This window comes from Protopterus annectens, chromosome 4.part0 (assembly GCF_019279795.1).
Source record: "Protopterus annectens isolate FY-2018-M chromosome 4.part0, PAN1.0, whole genome shotgun sequence".
NCBI lineage: Eukaryota > Metazoa > Chordata > Ceratodontiformes > Protopteridae > Protopterus > Protopterus annectens.
In genome coordinates, this window is record NC_056733.1 from 1,953,062,312 (window position 1) to 1,953,077,278 (window position 14,967).

The following is a 14,967-nucleotide window of genomic DNA, read 5'->3' on the forward strand; positions in this document are numbered from 1 at the left end:
ATTCACGGTTTTCTCTAATTTTTTTATTACCAAAATACTCATTCCAGTTCCACTACTAATTAAATCAAAGTTAGATTTATAGGACTCTCTTGCTAACTATTTCTGAGTTTAATACACTTGATTCAAAATATAAAAAAAAATACAACACAATTTTGATCCAATATTCCCAAATGAGATTCCACTCTACAGTCATTCAATTTCAGTCATCGAATTACCCATGCAACATCCAAAATATTAATTCCACTCTTACATTCATTTACTGTTGAAGGTAGTTATTAGTTATACTATCTGTTATTAATGAATTCAACACCTCATTTGAAGCATTATGAATGGTCCAGTCAGTATTTGGCAAGTTTGAATCGCCTTCTATAATGGGCATTCCTTCATCAAAACATTTGCTAATAAACAGTAACAGTTTATTATCTACTTCCTTCCTGATATTTACAGATGATCACATAAAGCAACCTTGATACTAGAGCAGCCACAGTCAGTTTTCACTATCATAGATTCAATACCAGCATCATTAATAATGCTACTGACTCAAATTTTCTGAAACATAAATTGAAGCCCCTTCTCCCTTTTCTTCAGATCTTTATATGTGGCACCCAGCAAACCCAGGAACCCAGGAACCATCAAGGGCATTCTATTACTACTAAACCACATTTCTGTTAAAAACACAGCAGCTTTTAACTCAGTCAATTTATTATTTAAACTATAAGCATTAGTTAAAAAACATTTGCATGCATACATGGGAACACTGATATAGGAAATAAATTATTTGGGAAGAACAATATGAGAAGTGCTTATGGATACTTATGATCATTGATATGGAAAATGATTATGCATACTTGTGAAGAATGCACATTGCTATAAGGTTTTGGTGGGGTTTACATTTTGCAGTCAAGTATATTGACAACTGAAACTACCCTTTATAAATACTTGCAAATAAAAATCAATTAAAGACAAAATACTGTATTGCTATATTGAAGTATCTTTTACAGTTGGTTGCAGTGGTGTACTGAAAGCACTATAGGCCTCCTGTCACCATCCTTTATAAATGTTGCATCTTAATGGGGGCATGTTTGCTATGAGGGGTATGATATTTATGAGGGGTATGTTAGGATTTTGCTAAAAAGTTATTTGTGGGACATGTTAGTTAGGGAATGATTGCTGTCGGCCTCTGCCTATAAGATTCATGGAGGTTAGCCCAGGTATGAATTTATGATTACCCATCTAGTGTTAGTTAAGAAATGTTTACTGTTAGCATCTTTCTATAAGAGACATGGGGTCAGCTAGGGGATAAATTTGTGATTTCCAATCCAGTGGTCAAGGTTATGTTTGAATAGGGTTAGGAATGGACTCTGCTTTACACTGACAGGGAATTTATTCCAGAGAATTGGGATCCTTCGAGTCACTTATTGGTCTCACCGGCATGTTCTATTTTTCTGGCAATCAAAGTTCCAGTCCCTGGATCTAGTGTTTCTGATACTACTTGTTTTGTAGATGTGGCAAATCTCCTTCAGGGTTGCGTCTAAACATGCTTCATATGTGAAGCACTGATTACCTCTCAACAACCTGTAGGAGACCAATATAGACACAGGCTCTAAAGCAATCTATAAAGGAGAGTGTGTTACTGCCCTGGATTCTCTTAGTGAAGAATCACTGTGGGCATTCCAACTGTTGCATATGCTTACTCAAGTACATGCCAAAAAGCCTTTATACTTGACTATGGGTCTGATAAAGGACAAGTGGCGTGGTACTATAACTTCCTTGAACTTGTGTGTCTTCCCCTTACTTGTAAGTTGGGCAACATAAAATGATTTTCTTACTAAGTTTTCCACATGTTTGTCAAAGACCAGATTACTGTCTACATATGTTCCCAGATCGATAACTACTGAGTCAACTCTTAGGGGTGTCTTATCAATGGAGTAATTTTCTTGGGTAGATGTTTTCCCAAAAGGCACTTTAATGTACTTCGTTGCATTGAGTTTTAATCCATGACTTTTGCACCAGTCATTTCTTTGTGTTAGACTCTTGCAGGAAGTTAGTGTCATGGGAGAATTTATGATAGCTCCTAATTTGCACTGGTCAGCAAACTAAGTGAGCCAGAGACCCTTGACATTAGGATTTATCTCTTAGATGTAGATGACAAACTAGAGTAGGTCCAGCACAGTGTCACTTCACTGGTAACTTGCCTTTTGGTGGAGGTGGTCTCTCCTATCCTGACTTCTTAAGTCCTACCTGGCAGCAAGCTGGCAGTCCAGCAAATTGTGTAGGGATTTATGCGTACTTTGGTGAGTTTGTCCACAATACCTGAGTGTGGCACTATGTAAAATGCCTTAGCTAGGTCTGGGTAGGTGGTATGAATTATTTTCCCTTCATCCATTGCCTTGGCTACTTTCTCAAAGAAGTCTATCAGGCTATGTAGGCATGACCTTCCTTTGTCAAAACAAGACTCAGGTAACTCCAGTGTCTGTATGTTGCTAATGTCTTTTTTTATCATTTCCATAACAATTTGTTCCATTACTTTGCATATTGCACTATTCAGACTAATTAGACTATAGTTTCTTGGGTTGGTTGATGGCCTACCCTTGTTAAGCAGGATACCATTTACTTGGTACATAGCCTGTTTTAAGGCTGTAGTTATATTGTTAGGCCCCACTAAGGTTATGTTTTTAGCCTTTGTGAGCACAGCCATGACCTACATCCTGCTGAAAGTTGGGGGTTATGCTGGTAGAGATTCCCCAAGGGATGGCAAGGTGGCTGGGGGGGGTTAAAGTTTGAGCTGAATTTGTCGGACAGTTGATTTGCTATGCCACTCTGCTCAGTGAAGGTGCTACCATTTACTACCATGTCTGCACACTGTTGTGTGTTATTGAGGTTTCAGACATAGCTGTGGAAGGCCTTGAGATTGTCTTTAGCCTGAGGAACTATCTTGACCTCATAATTGGCCTTGTTGGATTTAAGCAGTCCCCTTATTTTCTTGTATAGTTTTATTATTGAGCTCTTGCCAGTATGAGAGTAGTTCTTTCTGACTTTGGCCATTACTTTTTTCCTTTCATTATATATACTTTTAAGACTGGACTCCAGCAGTGTGGCTTGTTTTGTGCTTACTTCTGGTAGGTACAGCAGCCTCTTTACAAACATGTACATGTCTGTGTAGTGTTTCTTTGAATAATTTTGCATAGGCAGTTGCAAACACTGGGATGGGCATTGAATTTTGACAAACAGTCACTTAGTAGGATGTAGTTTGCTTTAGTATAGCTTATAATTGCAACAGATTTTGCAGGGTTTTCCAAGTTGATTTTTATTTTGAATTAGACAGCTTTGTGATCTGACCTCACCAGTGAAGACATGACATGAGGGTGCAGCACTCTCCCATGAACTAGTTCCAACTGACTGATCAAGTGTATTTGTGTTAATAAAGTTCAGAAAACATAGTGCCTGCAAGTTGGAGGCAGTGTATGTTTCCCAGTGCATAGATGAGTAGTTAAAGTATTCCATGAATGGAGTGTTTAGTTGGACACATAGTACCTCCAGAAAGAATAAATAAGAGTTGTGGGATTCTTGTGACATAGATGCTGACCTATGCCTTGTGAATGTATGGTAAGGTACTCTATCTTAGGCAGTGATGGTGAACCTATGACATGCGAGTCAAAGGTAAAATGCCACAGCATTCTGGGTGACATACCAGCGTTCACCAACACCCAAGTTACTAAAGAAACTGAATGAACAAAAATATAAGAAATATGTGGCCCTGCACTTATCTATTAAAGCTCAGAAACAAAAAAAGTCATTAATTGATAATCAAATCAAATGCTATGTGTTCAATATTTTTTGAGTTGCATTTAAAATTACTATTAAAAGGAAGGTAATTTTTTGGTGCACTATTTTAAGCACAATCATCAGTGGACATATCATTTTCCCTATTATAAGTCATTGATTTTTATTTTACTTTTGTAATACAGAGCAGCATACATGATTGTACTGTATGTTTTTTAAATAAATAAATATGTAAATAATTTTCTCTTTTGTTTGGGGGGGATTGACATGCCAGCAGAGTCACAGTAGACATTTTCTGAATGTTTGACACACAGAGACCAAAAGGTTTGCCATCACTGATCTAAGGCAATCTGCACATTGATGAACTCCAGAGTATCATCCTGTTTAACCAGCCTTGAGGTATACTTGTTGCTAATGTAGAGCAAGACACTAACACTTGTTGTCCATATGGTCAAAATATGTGGAAGGCACTGTAGCCTTGCACAGCTGGAGTACTTTCTGTGACTTTAAACTATGCCTTAGTAATGCCACAGAAATCTACACTCTGCAAAGTGAGGAGAGTGTGCAGTGTGTGGAGTTTCTTTTCAAGACTCCCAGCACTAAGCAGTAACACCTTTAGGTACTTCTGGGTTTTATTTGCTATGCCACAGGGTTGTCACTTTGGCATTGCCTAAAATAGGCTCTCAGGGGTGGATAACATTTTAGCCAAAATCTGGAAGCCTATGGGGGACAGGTGCAGGTCATCCTTGGCAACAGAATGTGGTCTGTTGACCATGTCTTCCCAGGCTGACAGATATTGAATCCCCATGGAATGACACCAGAAACTAAGCAATTGTTAAAGTCAATCATTTTTTGGTCTTACTGTGGCATCATCCTTGGTGTAGGTAGAATGCTGCTCAGTGTAAGGGACATACCGGTCTGAGACACATATTCAGAGAGGTCCACAATGTCTGTCTTCATATAATCCAGATTAGTATGCCTCAGGTCATTTACTCCTACACAGACTATGATAGAATCATTTTCGAGTAACAGTGGTGTGCAATGACTTGAGTGTGTGCGTAACTTGGCAGATCCTGGCTTCATATAAGCAACCAATTGTAATCTTCTCCTTGACCAATTTGATGACTGGGGCATCTGAGTGTCATACAATGGAGTCCCTTTGACAAGGGTAAATTGTTTTCTTGCCTTATGGGCTTTGTTTTGAGGGGTACATTCAGAGTAGGTTTATGTGCGGTGTTTGATGTTGCTTTTGGTGTATAGAGGTTGCTGAGGATATGGATTGCTGTTTGCAGGTTTAGGAGGTCTTTGAGGTTTGGTGAGATGGCTTTTTAGTACCTCAGCATAAGATGGTGTATGGACAGTGTGTGGGGTGGATATAGTGTCTGTGTGTGTTCTTGACAACCATGTTTGAATGAGTGATTTTTGCCAACAAGGAAACTGGGTATGTACGTCTCTTGCATGCAGTGTTGGTTTCTTTAAGGATTAAAAGGTTGCCAATGAACATGATAAAATGGCTACATTATCTCAGGATGCCCATATCTACCATGCTGGCTACAGAGATGTTTGGAAATTGCATATCCATGTTTTCCAGACCTGAGTTAGTCTGGGCTATTAGACTTTGAGGACTGGGTTTTACAGAGGCTTCCTATGGTAGTCTCTGGGGTTAGGGACAAGAGTCGAATAGTGCTATGATATGGTATTAGTACTAGGATGTAGTATTAGGGCTATCTGATGTGCAAGCTAGCTGTTCTGAGCTTAACTTTTTGCAATGCGTCAATAAATTTCAACTCAAATAGACCAGGCCACCACCTAGTGCCACTAGATGGAATATCCCAGTCTCTTAATGTTAAAGAGCAAAAAAGATTGCTTGAGAGTATTTGCTAGCAAACAACTTTATCAAACTGACTAGACAAAGCAATTTCAAGTCAATCAGACAACAACAGGGCAATCTGAGCAAGTGCAGTAACTTTGGCCTTAAATGCAGATAAATGCTGAAATAAAACAAAAAAATAGTAGTTAATCACTAAAATAGCATCAAGAAGAGCGATTTTTAAATGCAGGTTCTTAGCTTGTGGCCAGATGGCATATGATGCAAGGAAATCACTACAGACACATAGGCGAGTGAAGGGTGCTGTCTGGAATTATTCTATACCCTTTCACTGAAGGTTGTACATTAAAATATTATGTTTTGCAAGTAACAGTATGCAAACTGTATTCAGACAGAAGCTCAAAAAAAGTAGCAGTTCAGGGATGTTTTCTGTTCCATTCAATTCAAGCTTAAATAAGAAAAAAATCTGTTTTGTGTTACAGGTGAATGTTGTGCATATAAAGTAGTATGTGTGCATTTGTAGCTTTCTGCCTTAGAACTGTATGCATATAAGATGGTGGTTTACAATGCATGCCAACATAATACAACCGATTATTTCTCACTATGTTGTGGTCAAACTACAACCTCTACCTCCCTTCCCCAACTTCCACTCTGACTAGGGTATAGTACCTGAGAGTTTAGCCATCTTGTAAGTGCAGTTAATACCGTGGAAGAAATTACTGTCTTACACAGTTATCATACTAATATGTACATTCTAGTTACATAAAAAATTCTTTCTTTATAAAAATGGTCTGCATGCATTTTAACTAAGAACTAAGCTAATGTAAAACTCTAAATGAAATTATGTGGCAGTGCTGATTTTTTTTTGTTTACGTTCCATATATCTGTATACAATTCATGCAGATGTTTATATTTTTTTTGTATTATTATAACATTATAGACACATATTTGCAGTTACACCTTTCGTTAGGTTCAGTTATGCAACCTTCTTATAATTTATTTTTTAAACATAAGTTTTAAATGACCAAAAAAAAAAAACAAAACAAAGCATAATAAGATTTATTATAGAACACTACCTTTCTCGCCACTACCTGGACAACCCACCTGACCATCTAGTCAGGCCTATATTTCTGTAAGTCATTGTTCCTGTCATGGCACTGGTGGCCAGAGTGGATAAGCCCTGTCAGGGATGACAGATGCTTACCTATCTCTTGCCACATTTGCATTTTTCCAGTCACTTCCTCTAATGCACACCTGGATCAAGCAAAAACTGAGGGCAATGCTACAAGTCGAAACCTCAAAATGCACTCACTCGAGGCACTCCTTAAAATGGAGAATATTGTTATCTGCACAGTGACTGAAACCTGGCTCAAGGCTCCAGAGAGCACCCCTCCATTACCAGGATATAACTCATACCATACCTTTCAGTCATCTAATCAGGACCGGAACACCAAGGGTGGAGGTGTGGCTATATTCATTAAGGACAACCACACCTCCAGGCTAGTTGCCCAACATAATGCATCCAAAATTATACAAGTGCAATTAAATCCCCCACCATGCCCCAGAACTCCCACTCCTCTTTTCTTGATATAATAGAGAATATCAGGGTCCAACCAAATACCCTCATACTGGGAGTGTTCAACTACCCCAGCATTACCTGTGAAAACTACTCTTGTACTAACTCCTTTCCTCAATGCTTCCTAGAATTTGTAAACTACAATGCCCTGGATCAACTTGCCCACAACCCTACCAGGGGAAAAAATATCCTAGACCTAGTAATTACCAGCATGAGTGACACTCCTGAAGTCAATTCCTTGTTGGTGAGATTCGACCATAAACTAATCACCCTTGACATCCTCATCCTGCTCCCACCCCCACTACGGAAACCACAGTAAAAAACTTCTCCAAAGCCAACTTCGTACTACTTAAGGTAGAACTGGCCAATTTCACAGCACCCGTGCAGATGCACAATACAGTTACCACTGCCGAATTTTATACAGATGCACTCTATAAGCACCTACATGGGTGCATGGATCGTGGCATCCCTAATAGAACCAAGACATAGACTTCTAAAAGAAGGAAACCAATCTGGTGGTCCCCCCGCTATTAACAAACTCTACAACAGAAGAAAGAAACTGTTGCAAAAGAGAATAAAATCCTACGAGTGGAGGAGCTCCCTGGTCAGCCTCAGAAAGAAGCTGAGATCTCTATTAAAATCCTCCAAAGCGAACTATGAAAATAAGATTGCCACTGAATCTAAGGACAACCACAAAGCATTCTACAGCTATGTCAAGAATCTCAATGGCAACACCCAGATCTGCTCTCAGCTACTGCACAATGGCACAAAAATCACGGAACCAACTGATATCGCCAACATCCTGGCTGATAGGTTCAGCGCCAACCTTACCCCTCCCAGACCTCCTAAAGGGCCCATATCCATACCAGAAGAATGCAGTGTCCCTGCAATCACAAATGAAAAGGAGAAAACTGCTCTAACTAAAGCCAAGAACACAGCATCCATGGGACTGGACAATATTCCTGGCTGTGTTCCACATTAACTTCAGAATGAACTAGCCCCCTACCTAAGCACCATGTTCAATCATAGCCTCTCGACAGGCTTTGTACCCACTAAATGGTGCACAGCAACAGTTGTACCACTCCACAAAGGGGGAGCCACCACGGACCCTGGGAATGATCACCCTATTAGCCTGATGAGCCTGGTCTGCAAGGCCATGGAGTGTATTATCATGGAACTCATAAACAAGGATATTGATAACCTCTAAACTCTGGACCCCACCCAGTTTGGATTTGTGAAAGGCAGATCATGTCTCCTGAACCTGAACGACTTCTTTGAAACAGTCACCAAAGTCATGGATGAGGGTAAGGCAGTCCACACAGCCTATCTTGAACTCGCCAAAGCTTTTGACACCATCCCCCATTCTGGTATCATAGAAAAACTCACCAAGCTAGGTATAAATCTGTACATTACAAGATGGGTCACCAAATGGCTCACAGACAGAACCCACAATGTAAAAATTGTGGACTTCAAATCTGACTCAAAACCTGTGACAAGTGGAGTACCACAGGATTCAGTCTTGGGTCCCCTCCTGTTTGGGATCTACTTCTCTGAAGTACAGGCCAACGCAGAGGGTCTATGGCTGACAAAGTTTGCAGATGACTGCAAATTGGGTGCCATAGTAGAGGCCCCAAACAATGTGGACATCCTGCAAAGGGGCCTCACTGAGACTGATGTCTGGTGTCAGAGCCATGGCCTCAAGCACAATGCCAAAAATACATTGTCATCCCCTTTGGTAAAAACCCTGTACTCATGGGCTACCTCATAGGCGGCAGCCCACTTAATGCAGAAGGCAGGATAAGACACCTCAGGACTCTAGTGAACATTAGCCTCTCCTTTGATAGTCACATCGCCACAGTAGTCAGGAAATTCTTCTACATGGAACACCTCATCATGACAGGGTTCTCATCCAGGGAAAAAAGAAGTCACTGTCCCCCTCTACTCAGCTCTCATCAGACCCATTATAGAGCACAGTGCCCCATTTGGAATGTACCTTACAAGGCATCTGCAGCAGCTAGAAAGGCCACAAAAATACCTCACAAAGAGGATTATGGGACTCAAAAAGTTACCCTACTCTGACTGCCTCAAAAAACTCCGGCTTTACTTCATAGAATATTGCCTTCCCCGAGGTGATCTCTGCCTAACATACAAAGTTATGTCAAACCCTGAGCTGCTGGACATGTTACACCTAAAGAAATCCCAATCCCCTAGAGCCACATGCTCTACAGACCTAAATCTCATCACCACAATTAACAGAACATACTGGAGGGATAGATTCCTGTCCCAGAGACTTCCCATACTCTGGAACAAGCTACCTATCTATGTTAAACAGAGTTCATAGCTAGCACTCTTCAAGAAAAATCTTGATGAGTGGATAGGTACTAGGATATTCACCCTGAGAATCAAAGTGTTGGCACTGTTAGACAGGGGTGCAGGTAAATAGCATCCATGGGTGGTAAAAGCCAGGGAACCTTGTTAGCTAGACTTACATAGGCCCTAGGGCCCATAGCCTAGTAACTACCTATGAACTTATGAACTCACTCAGACTGTAGACCATGATCTTGTTCTTTTTATCTGATGAAATTGAGCACACTCTCATGCCTTTACTGGACATGCCTTCAATAAGGTGTCAGTACAGGTTTAGGGTGTGACATCACCTTAACCCAACCCAGTTAATCAACCAGGGAATCAGATCTGGATCTGATATTACTGGCAAGTTTAGTTTTACAAAAAAATCCTTTGTCATCTACATGTTTATTTTAAAGGAGTACATTCATAGTGGAAAACAAAAGCCAGCATGTAATCATATATTTTTATATTAAAATAAAACTCCAAAACCACAACCGGAACACACAAGATTAGTATGATAATGAGCACTTTAGTTTGTTAATTAAAATACAGAACTTCACCAGATTAATTGTTGGACATTTAACCAAAGACTTAAATGCAACAAATTAATAAAACATGTGACAAACAACCAATATTGTTTCCTTATTAATCAAAAAATTAATCAAGGTCTTTGTGCCATAAGGAAGCACTGTATATTAATGAACTCATTCAGACCTGGATCCCTATTGGCTATGAGCCTAATTTACCATGCCAATTCTTGGCATTCCAAAAGTGCTTTATAATCACCTCTAAATTGTTTGTTTGTTACATAATCAATTATTGTGAAAGAAAACTTACTCATATGTTTGACCAATGCGTTATTAAAATCTTTCTTTTTAATGGACAACACATGCTCATAGACTCTCCATCTCAAACTTCTAATGGCTTTCCCAATATAAAATGAACTACATGAGTCACATTGGGCTACATAAACAATGAATTTAGAATTACAAACAAATCTAGAAAAAGAGTTGACAGTGATATTACAATAATTAAAAACCAAAATAGATATGACTCATGAAACGGCATTGGCTACATTTACCACAACTGAATGTTACATCCATGATGACCTGTTCAAAGCAATGCTGCCCTGCTATTCCTTGCTCTAAAATAGACTTAATATTAACTGATTTCTTAAAAGAAACAATGGTCTGCAACCAAGAATGGCTTTCAGATCTTCATTCCCCAAAATGACTTTCCAATTTTTAAAAATGATGTTTTTAATAACCCACATCTTATTACAGATGGGAATGGGGAAAGCAAAAATGAAATCAATCTGATTGGTTGAACCTCAGTCAACACCCCCATAATCAACCAATCTATTGCTGGTATTCTCCTTAATAAGGATTTGTTGAGCTTTATTATACCTAAGCAGTAAAACTTTATCCACAATAGTGGATAACCAATCTGCTTGATAACCCCAACCAATAAAAAATTCTTTTGATTCTTTAACCACTTCTAAAAAAATAAAATCTAGTATTGTTAACCAGATCAACCTGATAAGCTGGCCTTTCACCATACCACTCTTCATATTTGGAGGGTGCAGACTATCTCTGTGTAAATATTGGTTGTCGAAAGATTCTTTACATGAATTTGAAAAAATGGGTTTTGTTATCATATGTCAAATGAACGTCCAAGAAACTCAGGGTGTTCCCCAAACCACTAACTGTAAACTTTAAAAAATCAGTGGTGTAGTTAACATAGTTTATAAACTGCCTGAACTCACTACTAATACCCTTCCAAAGAAAAATCAAATTGTCTAGGTAACGACGATAGAACAAAATATTCCCAGCCAGCTCGTGTGCTTAGTCAAATAATCGTATTCAATTCCTACATCTTGCTGAATGCAAGTATAAAGAGACATGACATCTGTGGAAGTGAAGATAAAATTATCTTCGCTTTCTAAAGAGAATTCACTTAATAACTCCAAAAGATACCAAGAGTCCCTCAAATAATACAACGAGCCTTGTACAACTGGATTGAGAACACGATCTAACCAAATGGAAATGGGTTTGGTTTTAAAAAAGGCTGCACAAACGATAGGCCTAAAAGGCAGTCTATTCCTATTTTTGTGAACCTTTGGAATTCCAAAAAACCTAGCCATCTTCGGTTGGTCTACACACAAGAAGTTATATGTGTCATAATCTAGATTTTATTGGCAAAACAAGTCATAAAGAACAATATCCAGTGAAGAAAATCTCTTGTGAATATAGTCCGTGGTGACTTCCAAATAACTTGACTTGTCAGCTAAAAGTTCTAAAAGGGCTTGATTGTACTGGGCTGTGCTCATAATGACAATCATGCCACCTTTATCAGCACGCATAACACTAAAATCAGGATTAGCCGAAAGGTCCATTAGAGCTGACCCCTCTGACTTAGTTATATTATAACAAACATTTTTAACAGGTAGTCTGCTTCTAAAATTGTCCTCACATAAGTCACTAAACACATGGAGAGTACCATTAAGTGCAGAGATGAAAGTGCTTCTCTTACACAAATCTCCTTTAGGTTTAAATGACTGGGCACATTACTCATGATAAAATGTAAATTTAATTTTCTAACATATAGTTAAAAATCAGTTATAAGTCTAGTCTAGACACCACTTCAGTGGCCAATTTGACCAATCAAACAGCTAGCATCTCTAGTGTAACCAATCAAGAAGTGGACAGCAACAACATGTTGTCTATAGTTTCTTCACTGAGGCCTTTTTTAGCTCATCTGAATGGCAACATGAGAACACCCAAATGGTCAAACAACAAGCCCTAAAAGTAGAAGGGCAAGGGAAAGAATTAAAAAAGAATTGAAATTCAATATTGAGATCTTGAACTTGAGTAATTTTCCCTTGTCTGCCAACCACCATTCTGTGCTTACAGAAGTTTTTTTCCTTTTATACCATCCCATCCGGTGGACTTAGCTAGACTTATAATTGTCAACTTTAATTGTCTGGACTAAGATTTTCCATGCATATAGGTTCATAGGTTCATAGGTAGGTACTAGGCTATCTGCCCAAAGGCATTTATAAGCCTAGCCAGAATGTGTTGGCTTTCGCCGCCCCCTTAGGTTAGTTCCCTGTGCCTCTGTCCAGCAGAGCCATTGAAGTGATCCCTGGGGTAAACTTTCTGTTTCCCATCCACTTGTCAAGGTTTCTCTTGAATAGGATTAGTGAGGAGCTCTGCCTAATATAGATTGCAATCTTGTTCCAGAGCATGGGAAGTCTATGGGACAGGAATCTATCCCTCCAGCACGTCCTATTTATTGTTGTGGTGAGGTTTAGATCCCTTGAGCATGTGGCTCGAGGGGATATGGTTTTCTTTAGGTGGAGCATGTCCATCAATTCTGGGTTTCACATGGCCTTGTATGTCCGGCAGGGATCACCTCTGAGTAGGCGGTATGCAACCGAGTACAGCTGGAGTTTCTTCAGTCGAGCTGCATAGGGCATCTGCTTGAGGCCAGTTATCCTCTTGGTGAGGTACTTCTGTGGTCTTTCCAGTTGTTGCAGGTGTCTTGTAAGGTACATCCCAAATGGGGCACTGTAGCCTATGATGGGTCTGATGAGTGATGCGTAGAGGGGCCCAATGACCTCTTTTGATCTGGATGCAAACCCTTTTGTGATTAGTTGGGCAACATAGAAGGATTTTCTAACCACTTTGGCAATGTGATTATCAAAGGAGAGGTTACTATCTACTTGGCCCCCAGATCCCTTATTACGTCTTCCGTATTTAGGGGGCTATCACCTATGTGGTAGTTTGTGGATACTTTGTTTTTTCCAGTGGGGATGACTATGCACTTTTTGGCATTTAGCTTGAGGCCATGGTTTGGACACCAGGTATCTGTCTCAGTGAGACCCTTTTGGAGGATGTCTGTGTCAGCCGGAGAGTCAATTATAGCCCCTAGTTTGCAGTCGTCTGCGAACTTGGTCAGCCATAGTCATCCTGTGCTTACCTGTACCTCTGAGAAGTTTATGCAGGAGGGGTCCTAGGACTGAGCCCTGGGGAACACCACATGTAATCGGTTTAGAGTCAGACCTAGCTCCTGCAACTCTTACCATGTGGGTTCTGTCTGTGAGCCAGCTGGCAACCAATCTCATGACGTAGGGATTTATGTTCAAGCTGATGAGCTTGTCTATAATACCTGAATGGGGAATGGTGTTGAAGGCCTTTGTGAGGTCTAGGTAGGCTGTGTGGACCACCTTTCCCTCATCTATAGCCTTGGTAACTGTGTCAAAGAAGTCCACCAGGTTTAGGAGGCATGGCCTGCCTTTAACAAAGCTGAACTGTGTAGGGTCCAGTGTTTGGAGGTTTCCAATGTCTCTGTTAATGAGATCCATGATGATGCACTCCATAGCTTTGCAGTCCAAGCTAGTCAGGCTTATAGGGCGATAGTTCCTGGGGTCCATTGTGGCTCCACCTTTGTGAAGTGGAATAACTATTGCTATGCACCACTCTATGGGTACGTAGCCTGTGCAGAGGCTGAGTTGAAACAGTGTGTTTAGGTGAGGGGTTAGTTCATCTTTGAGCTTATGTAGGACACAGGCTGGGACACCATCCGGTCTCATTGATGCTGTGTTTTTGGCTTTGGAGAGGGCTGTTTTAACCTGAGTGTCTGTGATTTCAGGGGCACTACATTCTTCTGGTATAGTTATGGGCCCTTTTAGGGGTGAGAGGGGGGGTGAAGTTTGCACTGAACCTGTCTGCCAGGATGTTGGCTATATCAGTTGGTTCAGTGTATTTTTTGCCATTCTGCACTAACTCTGAGCAGATCTGAGAATTGCCACTTAGATATAGTTATGGAGATTGCATCACCTACATTTTTTTTCCTGAAGATGACAGGAAGACTTACGTTGCTGTGTTGTTTGACTGGTAATTGCATTTTCTTGTGTAAGACTGTGGCATATTTTTATGTACCATAATAAAGCAGAATAAAGGGCCAAGAGAGAAAAAGGACAATTTCTGCCCTGAGGAAAACTGTAGCCTTTCTCATACATGGCAAATATCTGTTTGGTAAAGGAGGGCCCAAATAAGCCGAGAGGGCAAAAGCCTAGAATCAAGTTGCCCTTGTCATAATGCAATTGGTGGAAGAACTAGCCTATTAACATGGTGCAATAAGAGGGCAAATTATATGGTAGGAAGTGTTAGAAGCAAGAATATGCAGAATGCAGTTGCTTCTACCAGTTCTGGGGGGATATGATAGTATGATCCGGAATACCCCCTCTCCATCCATAGGGATGATTATGACACAGAAGATGATGGCACTGGACAATCAGAGATGATGTGGACACTGGCTTTTACCAATGTCTGCAGCAACAACACTCATCTACTCAGGAAGAATTGGATGCTGATATGGAATGATTACATTAAATTACTGAAAATTACTATGAATAAGTGAAGATTCC